Below are 14152 nucleotides of genomic sequence, written 5' to 3' on the forward strand. Positions count from 1 at the left end.
AGCAGGCAAGCCTGTGACGTATCTCTTTGATAAATCCAAGCAAAACAATGTATATATTTATCTGACACTCTGGAAGTAAAGTATGGAAACTTTGCAGTTTAAAACACGAATTATTTTACATGAATCAGAATGTTTGGCTTATATTTGTATTGAATGAACCACTGGATGAGGAATAAAATATAAACCTTAAGATGTCTGTACTGTTTGTTTAGTAAAAACGTTAATGAAATGATAATGTTTAATAAAGACATATTTAAAAGATTGTTGTTTTATTCATGTTCTCATATTTATATATATCAAACTCTAATGTTAAAAGCAGTAGGGTTGTTCCAGCGGACGACTTCTTCTATCCTATTCTTTGTGTTTGTTTTTGACTTTATTGCTCGCGTCCCCACCTGGTGGTTAAAAAAATAGTGCAACGGCGAGCGCGTTAACTATAAACGCCTCGTCCGTTTGGTGAGACGCGCGCGCGATCCGCGGAGGCTTGCGTTGCGGACCAAAGCGCGAGTATAACCAGCCCTTAACGCGGAAGCGTCGCGTCTTTTAAGGTGGAACGAAAAGCGTCAATAGGAAGCTGCGAATAAGAAGCTAGATTCAGCCTCGTCACATTAAGGCAGTAAATACGGTGTTCACATGGAAATCATCGTTGTGTTTGCTTACCTTACGTAACGAACAGTCTCCGCTGGGGAACATCGGACGGTAAACAAGCATCTTTCATCGACGACTTGTGGTTGCATCACCGGACAAAACAAAACATGTAAAACTACAGTCTCTCCACAGTACAACAATATTTGGAAAAACTACAATTTGAAAAGACTAAATATATAACGTTATGTATATTAACTGAAAGGTAAACTTCTGAGAACGTGAGGCTGAAAGGCTAATGACAGATTTCCTGTCATGATGACGTCTAAACTCCCCGCCAAGGATGTAGTCCCTATTAGCAACTTGTTAGCAACCACCGTTTTTAAGGCACAATAAAGTTTAAAAAAAATCACAAGCAGATTATAACTGGTGTATTTTATGTCATAGAACAAAACGTGAAAATATTTAGAGGTTTTTTTTAACCACAGACCTTATTTCAGGCGATTTAGCAAAAACCCATTCAAAAAACCCATAGACTTCAGGGCGAGGGAACCCGTAGTGCTAAAATGCTACCTCACTTCCGCGTTTTAGCCTACAAAGTGACGCCATTACTTCGGCACTCTGGAGCCATTTCTCAATATGCGTTCTTGTCTGTACTTGCGTTCTTGTGGACTTGTGAAACGTCATCAGTCGCGGCCCAAGTACTGTTCCAATTCAAAGTTCGCATCAAGCCCAAGTTCACATAAAATCCCCGGATGTGTTCTTGATCCGCCCATTTTATCGAGGATGCATCAGAGGAGACTTGTGTGGACTTCTGACAGCGAAGTTTCCCAGAATGCATTTCGCGTCAGAAGTTCGTTCTTCCGAGTCTAAACTTGCAAGTCCGAACTAGGAAGGACACAAGTCCGAACTTGGCGTACTTGGTATTGAGAAACGGCTTGGCTGTTTCTCAATATGCGTTCTTCAGCGATCTTGCGTCCTCGTGTTCTTGCTCTACGTCATCATTAACGGTCGAAGTTCATTCCAATTCTCAAGAACTCAAGGACAGAGGATGCATGAAAATACCCGGATGTGTTCTTGATATCGAGGATGCATCGAGTGCAGACTTGCTGAAATCGCCCCAGAAGTCATTGCGGCAAAACTTCCGAGTTCGTTCTTCTAAGGTCGCCTGGCAAGACCGATCTCCACGAGGACGCAAGTCCGTTCTTTGCGTTCTTGGAATTGAGAAACTCTATTCGGTCCCCCCGAGCAATTCGGTCTCCCCTAGGACCCCGCGCGACTCCATTGGCTGAAAAGACTCCTCGTGGGTAGTTTTCTTAGCGCCTTATTACAATTCCTACAAAATCGCGTTATGATTTATGTAGTTAGAACGTTTTTAAAATTACAATTGATGTCTTTTAAATGATATCATATAGTAGTATATAAATGAGGCTATAGGTGGGAGATCTGATCTACACATTGCTTGTGTCATTTTATTATTTAGATTATTATACTGTACCATTTCCACTTTTGACTGTCTACATACAATTACTTACTCATTAATTACTTATACAAAACATGATTACTACATAGTTGAATCACACATTTAAATCATAATTATAAGCCATGATTACAACACTTTTACTATTAAAAATATATATTCCGTAAGGTATGTTAATAATTTACAAAAAAATAAAAGTATTGTTTTTGCAAAGCAGATGATGACACAAAAGTACTGACGTTTCTGCAACATGAATATTAGTTTATTATATTGTTTTTTAGTTAACTTTTATTTTTTAAAAATGTAATGTTTCTATTTTGTACAACATAATTAGCTTACTAGCCGCGTATGCAGACGAGATATTGCAATGACACATTTTTGAGCAGGCATTAGTGTAGATACCAATCGGGGTCCTAGGGGAGACCGAATTGCTCGGGGGGACCATAGATATGTATAAAGGCTAGATGGCTCAAGGCGGAGTCCCTAACGGCATCACCTGGCCGCCATCTTACGACAGGGCGCTCGCTCACTCGTAGCATTGAGTTTAATGGTGCAGGTACCTTTAAATGACCACAACTTGCTCAACCTTCCACCGATTTTCAAACGGTTTGGGTTTTTACAAACGTTATTAACGTGGCTATAATTCTGGATGCTTTAACATGTTTCATGAATTTATTTTTAGTATAGGTATGCAGTGTCATAGGTACATCTTTGACGTTTATAACAAACCAAACCGTTTGAAAATCGGTAAAAAATTAAGCAAGTTACGGTCACCCAAAAGTAACCGCACCATCAAAACTCAATGCTACGAGTGAGCGAGCGCCCTGTCGTAAGATGGCCGCCAAAATGCGGACGTTGCCCTCAATTGGCCAGCAGCGCGGACGAGCCATCTAGCCTTTATACATATCTATGGGGGGGACTGGTTGCTCATGACATAGACATAGATATGTATATAAAGGCTAGATGGCTCGTCCGCGCTGCTGGCCAATTGAGTGCAACGTCCGCATTTTGGCGGCCATCTTATGACAGGGCGCTCGCTCACTCATAGCATTGAGTTTTAATGATGCAGGTACTTTTAAATGACCATAACTTGCTTAATTTTTTTACCGATTTTCAAACGGTTTGGTTTGTTATAAACGTCAAAGATGTACCTATGACACTGCATACCTATACTAAAAATAAAAAATAAATTCATGAAAAATGTTAAAGCATCCAGAATTATAGCCACGTTAATAACGTTTGTAAAAACCCAAACCGTTTGAAAATCGGTAGAAATTTGAGCAAGTTATGGTCATTTAAAAGTACCTGCACCATTAAACTCAATGCTACGAGCGAGCGAGCGCCCTGTCCTAAGATGGCCGCCAGGTGATGCCGTTAGGGAGTCCGCCTTGAGCCATCTAGCCTTTATATACATATCTATGGGCGCATCAACCCAAAACGCACCTCAGTCCGCCCTCTCAGTGCGCACTTGATGCTGCCACGCCCACTATATCCGGCGAGGGTGCCCCGCCTCGCTAGAGCTCCAGCTCCGCCCATTTTGCTCTGCAGCGGGCACAACTTGCAAGAAACGAAAAACGAATTGACTGAAGTTCAAAGGCTCTCTTCATTCTTTGTTCAAAAAGGAACGATCAAACTGATCGCCAAAAACGAAAAACCGGCCGTTTTTAATTGGTTTTCGGTTTTTGATTCTAACACAAATAACGGTTATTTGGTTTTTCGTTTTGAAACAAAAAACAGAAAAGCTGTATTTTCGTTTTATAATTACAAACGAATTACGGATTATCCAGAGATCCCCTGACCGTATAAACTCTATTTAAGGCGAGTCCCTGTTCAGTATTTAGTCAGCAATCCTTGACGGATAGAAAGCCACGGTAAGATCTGTTAATGTTTTGGAAGTATGTAAATGCATATTGTAAGATGTGGTAGGGTGTTACCGTTTCAAAGCTTATTTGCTATATCTGCAAATGTTGATAACGCGACAGCTAACTTAGTTGTTAAAAAAACATTTTATGGTGAATTACCAAACCATTATTAATATATTTTTTTAAAAACTAAGATACTATTTTAATTTGAAAAGTTACGTATATTTTCAGTTCTTTTTTAAAAGATTGCTGTTAATTAAATACATCTGGGATGATTAAGTAATTGTCCTGGATTTCTGATATTTTCATACGCATAAGCAGGGAACTACACTGCGACCAAAATGGTCGCATATGCGACCTTTTGAACTGCCGTTGCGACCCTAATTTTTAATGGGTCGCAAATGTGCTACCTAATGTTTTTGACAATATGCTATGATTTACTATGATCATTTATTAAAACAGAAATGTGGATTTTAAGAATACGTTTTATAACGTGCTCTGAGCCTTCAACATGTTGGCTTCATTTTGCGTGAAAGCACGTCGTGTCTCTCCCTATGAGTGTGCGTTTGCGTGCTCTCTGTTTCTCAATGAATTGGGTGGGACGCAAAGAAAGCGCAGTGTCTTCCAGGTTTCTGAACTTGAGCAGAGTTCTTTCTTCACTGAGCACGTGGGACCCGTATGGTTCCGGTGGTGTGCCGAATTCTGTGACCTATCGAATTCTGTGACCAGAGGTCGCTGTTTAGCAATTTTTTCACGCGAGACCGCGCCGAGCGCCCGTGCACATTATCGTGAGCGCGGCAAGGGAGTTTCTAACGATATACGCGACCGCCCACTGAGCGATTACGTAATTTACCCTCGCTCGCTCTAGTCTATCGTATGAATAAAGCAGTCAGACTTCGTGAGAAACGAACGCGACGATTAAAATAACGCGAAATAGGTTCTAAACAGTGGTGTAGTCTACGTGATACGCAGGTATACGCCGTATACCCACTAGAAATTGTCAAGGATTTCCGTATACCCACTAAAAATAGCTTGAGGATGCGTAACACAGCATGGTTTTCTGACATTTCAAACTTTTAGTCATAATTCAGATGTAAAGCACTGACCAGTAGCATGCTACACTTGCTATTTTAGCGGGTTGAACTGCATATATTAGGCTATATATTTGGTGTGTTTGAATTCCTGCCGAACTGCGCGATTCGCGTATGAAATCAAATTACCATAGCGGCGCGAAAGTGACTGGGGAGCAGACTGGTGTGGCACCAGAAGAACCCACAGGCGAGTGACAGCAAAGTACCGCGAGAGCGATTGCATTTATCACATGGAGAAATCTGCTTTGAATCGCTCTCGCGGTACTTTGACATCACCAAAGGGTCTGCTTAGCGCCAAATGTAGTCGAACCTGCAGTGTAGCTGCTCACGCGACACTGTAAACAAACAATCCATGTGAAGTGAACGAGCTGCTGCAATATAAAATCCGCAGAGTTAACAACGCACATGTGAGTAAACAACATTTAAAACATCAGTCCAGTTTATTACTTTATCTGGAGGTAAGGCTCCAAGTGCAATAAAATAAGCCCGTGATTATATCCTGATGGTTTTAGCTTTCAGCATGTTTGCTTGTGCTTCATAGTGTTAAACTTTCCTTCTCTGTGTTTATTTATATATCTACGTTCAAGATGTATATGATCTTAAACTTCTGTGAGGAAAATCATGTCTGCTTTGATGTTCAGTTTAGACTTGCAAATTAAAGATCATTTTCTTCACTTTGGTTTGGGTGTCTAATATTAGGCTACATGATGGTCTTGTAATAATAATTAAGTAAAAGCCTATTTTCATTTTTAGACAATGCTTGTATTATATGCATAAAATAAGCTTTTATTTCAATGACTATGCAAATTAGAGTTAATTCATGGTCATCTTAAATGTGTATTAATTAAAAACATTTACACCATTAAATTACACATGGTAATGTTATCAATCGTTGTCAGATAATAGCTATTGAAAGAGTGGATATTTTTTCTCCTTCCATGCATGTGTTAGCCACGGATTGAAGATTGGAAACAGTTTATTTAATTTTAATTAACAGTTGAGTAACTTTTGGCCCCGAGTTAGATGTTGATTAACACTAAACCAGTCTAAAAATCCATCCAGTTTCCCCAGCTGTAAACCCATTGACTGTTAAAGTCTTTTTTTCTAATAATAAACTGACATGTTGATAACACATTCAGTTTATGTGTTTATGAGTACACTTTCAGAATGCTCTTGATTACATGAAGATCCATACTGTATGCATCTGTAAGTGTGGTGGTGCTTATGGGGTGTCACTCTGGGACGAGTGAGCATAAGTGTGAGAGGGAAAAATCACAGTATACTCACTACAAAAATCTAGACTACACCACTGGTTCTAAAATACCAGAACATCACAAATGTTTTGTTTTTACTTGGGGCTGTTGCCATTTAATGTTACACACACAATCTGGTAGAGAGTAACAGCCCAACAAACATTTGGACGTGTGATGACCGTTGAAAAGACGTCCGTTCGTCACGTCCCGTCCGCGTTGAAAAATACATCCAAAATGAAAGTTGAGCCGACGTCTTTGACGTCATCTGGCCGTGAATTACACGTCTTTTCTGCACGTCCCTGGACGTCTAAATGCGCCGTATTTTGGATGTTTAAATGTGTTCCTGCATAGTTTAAATATATGTTTTAAGCCCTCATATAGCAAACATGTGGACGTTTTATGACCGTTGAAAAGACGACCCTTCGTCACGTCCAATCGCGGTTGAAAAATACCCTAAATTAAAGTTGAGCGGACGTCTTTGACGTCATTTGGCCGTGAATTACACGTCTTTTCTGCCCGTCCCTGGACGTCTAAATGTGCCGTCTTCTGGATGTTTAAATGTATGCATATAAAATGAATATACACCCATTGTGTAACATGGTGAAAGGCAATCAATTGTATTGAGGTTTAACACATATTCACAAAGGTTCAAAATCAGTTCAAAATTGGTCCAGTCAGACCTGAACGTCCATAAAACGTTTTAACCACGTGTACTTCACAAACACATTAAAGAACACATTATTTGTGGCCATAACAAAAAAAGAAGCATGTTCTGATTTGGCACTTTTTATTTTTTTTTACCATTTAACTATAATAACAACTTCAAAACACTTTCTATAAAGGGATAGTTCACCCAAAAATTAATATTTAGTCATTTATTCCCTCTCATGTTTCAAACCTGTATACCCTCCCATGTTCTGCCGAACACAAAGATATGTGAAAGAATGTTTTTAACAAAGCAGATCCCACAACCCATTACTACAATTGTAAAAAAAAAATTGACAGTTAATTGGTTGTGAAGTTACAAACATTCTTCAATCTTTGTGTTCAGCAGAAAATATAAAGGTATACAGGTTTGAAACATGTGGATAAGAAAATTATAGCAATTTTCCTTTTTTGGTGAACTCTCTCTTTAACACATCACAGCTGTTAGGCTTTTTTGTATCCACCACCCCCAGCTCTTCCTGGAGCGTGCTTGAGGTGGTCTGCCATAGCTGCATCTATTTCCGAGTCTGTGGCATTTGGGCTCCACCTCTTCACAGCATCTGAAGGAAGAGAAGAATATGTTTCTTTTTAAAATAAATACAATTAAAATTTTGAGGTAAATGACATGCACTTACTTTCAAAATCTTTATGGTCTACAGCTAAAATGATATATTAATATTATATATATTATTGTACAAAATATGCTCTGCTTTAAATAAGTGTTAGATCAGTTGTGGGGGATACAGCATTTGTCCCCTCCCTCTACAAAACCACTGTGGTGCCCTTGAGAAAGACCCTTAACTAGGTGTGTCAAAAAATGAACAGGATATTTCTGATAAAGACAGGTGAGCTGTGATGTCCCCTGAATAGATCAAGCATAACAATAAAATTACAATCAATATACAAGAACAAGTTTTTTTTAGATCAACATTCCCCAAATTACCTTAAATAACATAATACAAAGGTGTGCCTTTAAAAGACTTCTTTTCCAGATGTCCACCACCACCCCTCATATTGAACTTTGCCATAAGACAATTTGACATCATTCTGTGAAAGAAATGTAAGATTACTTCACCTTAGACAAATAACCTAAAAGTTCAGTAATGAGCAATTGCATACAATGTTTAAACATACACTATGTGTTAACACTTCACAACTTCACTTGTTTCATCTACCATGTAACAAGTGCTATGAACTATATCCTCATCCCTAACTTTGGGTGACAAGTAATGGCTTACACTGAAATTATGTTTTGATTTCTTGTTTTCAGTATGGCTGACTGTTTAAGTCATTACGAACATTAAAACTTCTCAACAAGTGATGTGTGACGGATTAAATCCTGAATTGAAGTAATATAAATAGCTGGGTTAATTATGGTGGTAATCAATATATATTCCTTAAATATTATGCAGGATTACACAAATCAAGAGAAATACATACCTGTTCATAACGTTGTTCACGCAGTCTCTGACAGAATATCCACCAACTCAGACAGTTGCTGGACCTAAATGTGAAAACAATTGAAATAATGTTATAGAAAGATAGATGGAAATATATATACATATTCTTTATGTCACAACTTATGCAGATCACCTTGTTATCAACATATTTGATGTATTCATAATGCACAATACACAGTCATATAGCTTTTCTTACATGTTGCATTTGAAGCTGAGGCCATAGGTGAAGAATCAGGTAGTCTACATCCGGTAATTTTTTCGTTGTGTTACCTCACCTGTACAAATAGAGTTAATTATATGGTAGTGTAAAATATTAACAGTAAATCACTTCACAGTGTAATACTGCATTAGTTATGAAATCAGCTGGCTGTACTTTTAGGTCTTTGTGGTTGAGCAATGACAGATATTATAAGCTCTGTATTTGTAACTATTAACTCAGATTCAGAGAAATGTAAATATGTTTACACTCTTAGCTTTGTTGTCACCAATGTAAAATCTTGCATGACACCTTGCATGTAATTTCATTAAGTACAATAAACATACACATGCACAATGTATTTTAAAAAATACATAGTAGTGTAAAATATTAAAATAAATCACTTTTTATATCAAAGTTTTTGGATATAATGTTGACATTCAGGCAAAACCCTGACTCATGGAATACATTTTTACCTAAAAATGAGAATGACATTATAAAGGCAAAAGTGTATGCACTTAGGAGCCAAGCAATGTGTTTGTATAGTGTGGGAATGCCCCAAAAAAAAGCATCAGTAGCACGTACGTCTCATAGTGTCACAGCTTATTCTAGGGTATAGATCAATCACACCATTGTGATACCGATGTTTACTGTCATGAAGTGTGCCTGTGTAAACAAAATACACCAAAACAATTTATATAGATTTTTGAGTTTCATATCAAAATATATAAAAGTCATTTTTGAAAGAATCATGTTTTTTCGTAGTATTAAGCAAAAGCAGTCAAAAACTTACAACTTTATGTAGGGTAGACAAAGTCAGGGGTCGGGCACGCCTCATCTAAGTGTGGTGGACACAAAACTTGATCTTTAGCACAAACAAGGACATATGAAACATTAGAACATTAACAAATGTGTAGACTGTTTAAGTCATATCTACAAAAAATCATATCTACAGTTTTCCATACCTTTTTTTATTGTTTGTAGAATGCACATCTTTATTTGGTTTGTGTTGACCTTCAACTGTAAATAAAACGAAATTGTAATTAATGATATTAACTCCACAATAACAACTCCAATTTGTTAATGTATTTTCAAACTGAGACATTTACCTGACTTGGGTTTTGGGTGGTTATATTTTGGAGGGTCTGTGTAGGACACAGTGCCTTTAACAGCTTGTTTATTTTTATTTGGACGAGGTTCTGCTTTTCCTTTGTACAAAACAAAAGCAAAGGAAGTTAATCAAACAAACACTTCTGCTAAACTTTTAATGCAAAACAGTATTTAATATTTTGCATGTGCAATGTTTAGGCAATCAAATCATTGTAATTCCATTAATGCCAAATAACTTTTATTTTTCAGATAATTTACTTTCTGAAAGAGACTTTCAAGAGGCTACATTAATAAGTTACTTTGACTGTATCCTTAAACATACTTTATACCATGTATAAGTTCAAAGTACGTTAGCTTTTAGCCTTCTAGCTAATTATTGCAATACTTAGTGTGGACAATTCTGGCAACGTTTATTTCGGAGCCTTCGTGTCAAACAAGTAAAACTTAAGCACGTTAATCAAATAATACACAATGTACTTACCCAACAGTAGATTTTGAATGATATATAGACAAAACTCCCTCGTAATCGCTCCTCGTGTTTGAATGTGAACTTCCGGAAGAACGCGTGACGTCACCACTAGTGATGTTACATTTGAAGCGAGGCTTCGGAGCTTGTGTCGAGCAAAAGTGGGCGTGCCAGATGAAGCTTTGATTCGAAGCTTGTGTTGTTAACGTTGAAATCACGTGACCAATGACAAGCGAAGCTTCACTTTCTGCTTAGTCACGTGCCCGCTTCGCTTTGCGTGTCAGAAGGTTCGAACCCTAGAGGTTTTTTATGAGTGATTTGCCTTATTCACATTTTGGTCCCACATAATACTGTATATATAATATTGTATTGATTTATACTTGTGTGCGCGTCTGTTATTATATGCATGTGAACATTATTCTGTACAATACAGTATTGAATCATATGAATATTAACTCATACTGGAATTTATTGCCACCCTTTAATGAGTAAATACATTTATTATATTGACCCAGTGCCGCTGCTAGCCATTTTGGTGCCCTAAGCATAATTCCTTTATAATGCCCCCCACCCCGACCCTAAGAAAAAAAACGTTTGTTTTTGCCAGTTTAATTTTTTACTGCCAAACACATAACTTAATAGCAGAATGTAAAATCTTCACAACTTTAGCCAAGACACACACTACACATTTGAAAGTGCAAACTTTTATAGAATAGCAAAACAGAAAAATTACCAAACTTAAATTATCAAAATAATCCAGACATGTTTTTCCCAAGTACAATGTCACTTTAAATAAATTACATTAAATAAACATCAATAAGTAAACAAGAATACTCATTCTTAAATAAAACAAAGATTCAGAGAACTAAGTGTCACAGTAATGTTTGCTTCATATCATGACGTTTTATATTTATATATATTTAAGAGTGATGAATTGTAACATGTGCACTGACTGCTAACGTTAACTTTTACTGAGAAAGTATTAACCACCGTCACGTCAAAATAAACCACAAAATAACTGCTCAATATCTAAAGACGAAAGTAAAAGCTGCGCCAGTTATTTGTAAAATGCATATGCATAGGTAATGTTTTGCAGTAATGTTTCTCAATTTAGCTTGCACTGAAGTTATAAATTATAACAACATAGTTTGCTAAACATTAATATCAGCACAGCAAGTTCGAGGCGCATTACGATTAGCAGCAACTGCAGCCCTTGCGCATTTTCCTTATTTAGAAGTGAATGATTAAACATGATGGACTTACCTGCAAGTAATGCACGGGCATCATCCCGCAGTTTATTTTTTTTCCGATCCTGACTCCTGCTGTCTTTTCGGGGACATTTCCAAAAGTCGCCTTCTGACTGGCCGTTTCTATATCCGAAAGCTGCAGCCTGCGCGAGGTCGCATATGCAGGCTGCATACGTCATCATGCTTTATTTCAGTTAACTGAACATTACATTAGCAAGTCATAAGCATATTACAACAATTTACGATTAACTAAGAATAATAGTTAACTTTATAATTGTTAATATTACGAAATAAGAAAGTTTTGATGACGTATGCAGCCTATAAATGCGACCTCTGGAGGCTGCAGCCTTCGGATTGAAAAACGGCCTCTGTCAAACTTCGTCAGGCGCCCGCGCTATCAACCGGCACGGACAATCAAAGGCTGGGGGGCAAACTATCTAGACTAGAGCCATTAAATTATCTAGTTCCCCCTTTTTTGTAACATATATATGGATAAAAAGGGCCTAATAATATTTTTATAGGCTAATGAAATAATTTCAGCATTAAACATTTTTTTCATTAGGCTATTATTTTTGGTGCCCCTCAGCACGTGGTGCCCTACGCACAGCGCGTGATGCGCGTTATGGGAGCGGCGGGGCTGTATTGACCATTCACACACATGTTGTCTAAGCTTAATTTGTACACATAATATTAATATTCATATGAATTTCATAAGCTTGTTGTTTCATTGACGGAGCTATTTCCAGAAGCAACTGCTATATGTTTTATTAACCAAAAGATGGCGCTGTTTTCGACACCCTCGTTGAGGCTTCGAATCATGGTTCGAAACAGTAGGAGAAGTATCGGTGCTTCATTCGAAGCTTCATTTCCCCATCACTAGTCACCACTATCTCGCGAGATAATCTGTCCTATCGCGGGATTTTGTAATATCCCCAGATTTATAACTATATTTCTTAAATTAATAGCACAGTTTTTGAAATTACATCCAACTCAGACCTAAATGGTGACCGGATATGTATCTGTTTTACATTTATATGCATACATTCAATCAGTGCTTTAAGTGGGCCGGAACGCCCCGGTACTCAGTACCGCCACTTCTAAAAATAGCTCTTGAGCGTACCACCACCTCTACGTGCGCCCAGAACGTGCTTTTAGCGTACCGGAACGCTCATCTGTTTAAAAATCAGAGGTTTAATTTAATCATTTGGCTGCGCTGCCGCTTCCTAATTCGTTCCACCGAGAGCAGAGACTACATTACCCATACACCCTTGCGTTTACAAGTTAAAAGCGCATGCGTCCTTCAGTCATGTTGTCAACTTGCTCTGGAGCAGGGGGGCAGGGTTTCATATTTTATTGAAGCAGCCCTGGGCACCGCCATTAGCTAGCGAACCCCCACCTGCTCTTAGCATTCCATTGACTCCCATTCATTTTGGCGTCACTTTGACAGTGAATAACTTTACATCTGAGGCGTTTAAAGACTCAATTTGTGCATCAATTATTTCTAAAGAAACACGAAAATGTATAAAAGGCTCCATTACCTTGTATCTTACGTTATGGCCCAGTAGAAGCAGTTTTAGTAAAACTATGCTAACGATTGCGTCATAAACAAGCGACTCTCTGTCGCACAGTAGAGAAATTACCGTATGGACAGGAGGAGAAGCGCATGTAGAATATGGCGTACTGGCGTTAAACTTTAAAATAAATAAATACTAAGCAAAATGACAAAGTAATTAATCAGAATACTAAATATACTTAATACAAAATGTACTCCTGTTCACGCTCGCCGTTTCTGCAAGATTCGGTGGGTGATTCAGATTTCTCTCGGCACAGCTATTAGAAGACTTACAATTGTCAGACAGGTTGCTCACGTCACCAAGCTCAGTTTGAGTCTGCACAGTAGGCTCGACCCCCCGGAAGTGTGAGCTTCTAATTGGCTTCACTTGTCTCCGTTGAATCCAACGGGGTCGCTGTGTCCATTTCTTTTACTGTCTATGCTCTGGAGAGGTGTGTGTTTGTGTGTGAAACGCGCAACCATAGCTGCTCGGTTAAAATGAAAATACAATGAACACGTAATATGCCCTCCTTGTTTTAGACTCTGAGTAGTAAAAGAACAAGGTCAGAATCAGAGGACTCGCTGACATCCCACCAAGCCAGAATGATAGCTGCAGGTCAGACGCAAGCCTTGTAGGTACGTGATAATCTCCGCTGTCGCGGCTGTCAGTTTGGTTCCCCTCGACGCAACTTCGGATTTCCTCCGCGATGTGCAGAAAACATTCTAGAAATTGTAATATACATTTAGTTTAATTGCTAAACTAAAAGTAAACGAAATTTCAATGAATTTAAACGACGTGCACATTAGTTTTACCACCCGCAAAATGGAAAACAATGGGACAAAATAAATGACTTTAGAGTTTCAAATGGCCAGTATTTTGTTATTCTTGACCCCATAGACATGGTCTTGGTGTCATTTTAAAGTTTTTTTTCAAGCTTTTTCTATCTGAACCACTAGTTTTAGCATTTACCATGCTGAAAATGTTACTCACATATCTACCTTTTGCACATTTTATTTATGTTCAAAAACTCTTTCTACAATAGCTCTTTCTAATGGTATTTTTTCAAAATCCTTTTGCACATTTTATTTATGTTTAGTAGCTATTTCTAGCTCAAGCAAATCCACAAATTTATAAACGGATTAAT

General features: G+C 38.0%; 1 long non-coding RNA gene across 3 annotated transcripts; it reads right to left on the reverse strand.

Annotated features, from left to right (window-relative positions):
• Positions 1–7041: 7041 nt before the first annotated feature.
• Positions 7042–10322, reverse strand: LOC141350973 (uncharacterized). Of its 3 annotated transcripts, none has more exons than XR_012359098.1 (9): positions 10224–10322; positions 9742–9840; positions 9598–9652; positions 9426–9497; positions 9218–9298; positions 8633–8711; positions 8417–8480; positions 7920–8023; positions 7042–7536 (listed from the first exon to the last, which is right to left on the reverse strand). It is a non-coding gene; the product is annotated as an uncharacterized lncRNA (long non-coding RNA). The 3 variants fall into 3 exon arrangements; XR_012359100.1 differs by having other exon boundaries at positions 7920–8065; XR_012359102.1 differs by lacking the exon at positions 7920–8023.
• Between the last annotated feature and the right edge of the window lie 3830 nt (positions 10323–14152).

This window comes from Misgurnus anguillicaudatus, chromosome 2 (genome assembly GCF_027580225.2).
Source record: "Misgurnus anguillicaudatus chromosome 2, ASM2758022v2, whole genome shotgun sequence".
Lineage (NCBI taxonomy): Eukaryota > Metazoa > Chordata > Actinopteri > Cypriniformes > Cobitidae > Misgurnus > Misgurnus anguillicaudatus.